The sequence below is a fragment of the Alligator mississippiensis genome, unplaced genomic scaffold, assembly GCF_030867095.1.
Source record: "Alligator mississippiensis isolate rAllMis1 unplaced genomic scaffold, rAllMis1 scaffold_28, whole genome shotgun sequence".
Lineage (NCBI taxonomy): Eukaryota > Metazoa > Chordata > Crocodylia > Alligatoridae > Alligator > Alligator mississippiensis.
The window spans coordinates 110,931-115,524 of NW_026775377.1; the positions used below are offsets into that span (position 1 = coordinate 110,931).

General features: G+C 52.9%; 1 long non-coding RNA gene across 1 annotated transcript; it reads left to right on the plus strand.

Moving 5' to 3' along the window:
- Positions 1-367: 367 nt before the first annotated feature.
- LOC132247340 (uncharacterized) lies at positions 368-3,078 on the plus strand. The gene is made up of 3 exons (XR_009458638.1): positions 368-539; positions 1,137-1,202; positions 2,677-3,078. It is a non-coding gene; the product is annotated as an uncharacterized LOC132247340 (long non-coding RNA).
- The last annotated feature ends 1,516 nt before the right edge of the window (positions 3,079-4,594 follow it).

Sequence of the window (4,594 nt, forward strand, 5' to 3'; positions counted from 1 at the left end):
CTGGGAGGACCCACACCGTCAAAGGGCCGACAGTAGGCGGCAAGTAATACAGTGTATTCCCCAGCGCAGAGCTGGGAGCAGCGGGAGCCCCCGGCCTCCAGAAATAGAAGTTAGAGTCATCGCAGAGAGCACATGTGAGACAGACCTGGGCCGTCTGTTCTTTTGCACAGACAAGAAATGGTGTTCGTTAGGACCTGGTGTTGGAGTCCCTTTCCTCATCCGCTGTCACAGTGCCCTGGAGGGAAACCCTGGCAGGGGCCAGTCCTGGTTGGAGTCCCTCCTTGTGAGTACCATCAGGTCGCGTGCAAGCCAAGCCCTGTCTCACACCTGGAGGCTGATGCAGTGGTGTGGCCGGACACGGCCGAGGCGTGCACGCAGGGAGACCTGGAGAAGGTGACGCGCATCACAATGGCCCCTTCTAGAACCGGCTCGTCGCCGTGCGGCTCCTGGAGACGCGCACAGCAGTTGGACTGCTCCCGAGCCAACACTGCTTGGAGTCAGGTCACACCTGTGTCCTTGGTGTCACCCTGACCGCAAGGGTAAGTGTGGGCAAATGAGGGGGTGTTTGCACCCACACTTGGGGGGTCGTAGGGGTGGGTGACTTGTGGCTGGGGGAATTGTCACTTTTATGCTTTCATTTCTTTCCTAAACATGACTTCAGTCCGCTTCAGTACAAGCCAAGGGCTGAAGACGAGGTGTGCTGGCCTGACATGGGGGAGGCGGGGGGAGTGCTTGGAGCGATGCTATTTGGCTGGGCAGGCAAGGTGAGGGGTGCAGTGGAGCAGGCAGTGAGGATGCGGATGGTTGCTTTAGGGTTTCCATATTTCCAGGTCCAAAATGCAGGACACCTGTCACATGGCGGAGGGGGGACGGGGGATATGACAGTGGGGGGCAGAGACATGCCAGTGCCCTGTCCCTGCCCATGCTGTTGCCTCTCAGTGCCAAGCCATAGCCCCCGCCAGCCCTGCTGCTGCCCCTCACTCCCAACCCACTGACCCCAGCCCTGCCAGTGCCCCTCACCCCAAACTGCAGTACCCTGCCCCCCGGCCATGATGCTGTCCCTCGCTCCAGACATCAAGTAACTGGGAATGACTGGTTGTGGTTTCAACTTGCTCTTCAATATTTCTTTCATACAGCTACAGAAGACTGGACAGTCTTTTATCCCAGGAGAAAAATATGGGATCCTTTGGAAAGAGAGGAAGGTAAATCAAATAGAGATGCCAGTTCTCACTGTCACATACTCTTTTTGCCTTGCCTAATTTGAGAGATTCAGGTGTGAATTGAAGAATGCAGTGCTGAGGGGAGGGGAAGGGCAGGGAGCTGCGCTGGAAAGGAGACGGCCCAGCCAGGTCTCTGCGCATAGCGGTGCAGTGAGCGCTGGAGCAGGGCCAGAAAAGGCAACATACTCCACGCAGGATTCGGAGAGAGCTCATGCAGAAAGACCGAGCCTCGAGGCCCGCAGACACGCAACGAAGCCTTACTTCACTTCCATTCCCCTCTTTACTCTAGGGAAGGAGAAGATGCTATTGCTGCTAACTTTGCCTTGGTTGAGCGCTGAGGAAAAGGGCCGAGCGCTCAACCCAGCAATACCAGTTTTTCTGTTGGCTTTTTTGGTAGTTGAACCGACCCCGAAATTCTGCTTCCAGTTTCATTGGTTACCGTCCGTTGACTCTGGGGGATTTACATAACCAAACCCTGATTATTAAAGTGTTTTGTGTTGGATGATAGCCTTGAAGGGTCTTCTTTGGGGTCTTCTTCTCCTTTAATGCCTTAGTAGTCCCATCGATGCACTGTTTCTCTTACAAGTTTCCGGCTTTAATCTATTTTAAAAATGTATTTCTATGCATTTAATTGAGTGTCCAGACTGGAATAAACTCCCCGCAGTGGTGCTTCATAGATGCAGGGTGGGAAGGGCCCCGAGCAGATCATTGAGTCCGACCCCCTGCCTGGGCAGGAATGATTACTGGGCTCATATGAGCCCTGGTAAGCTGAAGCTCATCTGAGCCCAGCTAGTGGTTGTCCAGGCTCCTTGGAAAGACCCCCGAGGTAGGAGCCAGCACCGCTCCCCTTGGCAGCTGGTTCCAGATCCTGGCCGCCCTGACTGTGACCCTGAGGGGTGCAGTCACCTCCCCTGGAAATCTTCAGGAGCAGACGGGACGGTCACCTTGCCCGGTGTCTTGTCCTGCCTGGTGCAGGGGCTGGACCCGCTCTGTGGGCTTCTTCTGGATTTCAATTTCCAGTTTCTAAATGAGTTGATGCAAACGGTCTCCTAAAACTTCCTACTTAATATCATAACACTTTTCTTCTTGCCTTCGTGCTTCCTTTTTTTGTGAAGAGGTATGGCTCTGTGCCAGTGTGCTCATGGTCCATGTCTCCATGATGGCATGCTTTTGAACTTAAAGTAAGGACATACATTTATTTAATTTTAACTTTAGGATCTTCCCCATTGTTCTTTCCGCAGTTTGTGCACACTCATCGGGACACTCATTGGGCCACGCTTTATGCGTACAAAGAAACGGCACAAATGCGTTTTGAATTCTTTTCTCTTTTTTTCTCTCTGATTTATTTTGGTTTTACTTCGAACGGTGTAGATGTGCTTAGCACCTAATCACCTTTGCTCCTTACACTAGTAGAAGTAATAATTTCCAATTAACTAGGTTTTGAACTCCTCAACAGGGCATCTCAGGAGGAGGGACAAGGATGGAGATGCATCCTTCTGCCATCCTGCTTCAAGCACTGCCGCACACGGGAGCCGAGGCCCGAAGCAGGCAGCCAGACAGGGCAGCAGATGTTTGCCACAGCAGAGTCAAGGGCCTGGGACGCTGTGTGGCGGCAGCAGCTGCGGCTGCAGCGGGCAGGCCAGGAGCGGGTAAGACCATCCACCGCTCGGTCTCCCCCACGCACAACCCACCCTCCCTTCTATGCCCCGGGGGCAAAAATGAGTAGTTGTACCCCTGTCTGCCCACTCCGGGACTGCCTCCACTTAAAAATCCTAGATGTTATCCTCCCTTTTGAAGAACCCTTTCCAAACTAACCATGTCCATTTGTAGCCTAACTGGTAAGAAAACCAATTACTCTTTCAACATCGCACCCACATGGCAAATTGAGCTAGTACCGGCGGGGCTGTCTTTACCCATCCAGATCGGAAGTTGTTCCAGACTTTGACAAGCCGTCAGAATTTGGCCGTCCCCCATGACAGTCCTGTTTGATCAGAAACCAATTGTATTTGGAGACATCCTGAGGCGGAGGGTTGAGGCCCCATTTTGAATGCAAAGTGCTGAGTTTGATGACTGCTGAGGAGGCAGTTGCAAAGGATGCTGTCTTTATTCACAGAGGCTTTCGTCATTCGTTTCCATAGCTACAAAAGTGGGGTGCTTCTTTGCATCACAACTCATTGCCATTTGTTGCACACCAACACCATAGATTAAAAGTAACACCTCTTTGGTGCCTGCTGCCCAGAGGACTGCTGCTAGAGATGACTACCAGCTGTGATCTGGAGACATCCCCTGTGGCACCCTTGAAAGGTCCCCTGGGGCACCCCAACTACCAATCCTTGATCTAGAACGTGTGCACTTTGACACGTGCTCTCACAGGGTAAGCTATGGGCAATTTTGTGGACATAGCGTAAAACTTGTATGCTGTTAAAATGCTCCTTCCTGTTATCAGAGAGAATAGCTCCTGAAGTATGGAACATCTTCTGGATCGGTTTGATATTCCCCAGCTAAAATATAAGCACATGCATGAGGTGGAGAGCACTCAGATCAAGTCACGCTTGACACAATGCACCTCAGTCTTAAGGTGCAGGCAGACATGACATTTGAAATGTCTCCAGGCATAGCTGGCTTGGGGCTGTTTCAAAAAGGGAACCACTTCAGGACATTGCACGGCCCCTGCAGTGGCCCCTGGCTGGAGCACTTGGAAATCTCCACGAGGCCACAGCAATCGGTGGCTTTGCTGCCCCTTTCCGCCTCCCCCCACAGGGCAGAGGAACGGAGGATGCTGCCAGTGCTGCTCCGCTCCCGTTCCCCCCTCCCCCAAGCCCTCTCCCTTACTGACATGGGCTCGAGAGTGGGAGTGCGGGGAGGGCAGTGGTGGGGGTGTGGTGGTGTGGTTGGAGGTCAGTCGGGGAGGGTGCATGGGGGTGTAGTGGTGAAGGAAGCAAGGAGTCTAGTGCAGGGGCTTACAGAGTTTGGTGGATTTGGGCTCTCCAACCGGCAGTCCCCTGTCCTGTCCATATGTTGGTGGAGCAGAGGGGTAGACTGGGGTGTCAGGGGGATTGGGATAAAGAACCTGGCTCAGGTGGTGATACAGCGTCTGGGCTCTGGCTCCGTTCTGAATTGTGTTACTGACTCCTTTAGTGAACGTGTGCACTCCCCTTCTCTGCCTTTCAGTCTGCTGAACAGAAAAACCAGTTCCTGTGATATTTGTGTCTCACTAAGGTGGTTTAAGGAGAGCAGCCAGTGCTTAGAGCACTTTAGCTGAGGCTGGCTTGTGTCTGAGGTTGGTGTTCGTACAGGGCAAAGTCCATGATGGGTATCTGATAGTATGGAGGTGGGAGTGTGTCTCAGCCTCATGTTAAGCAAGGAAACAAGAG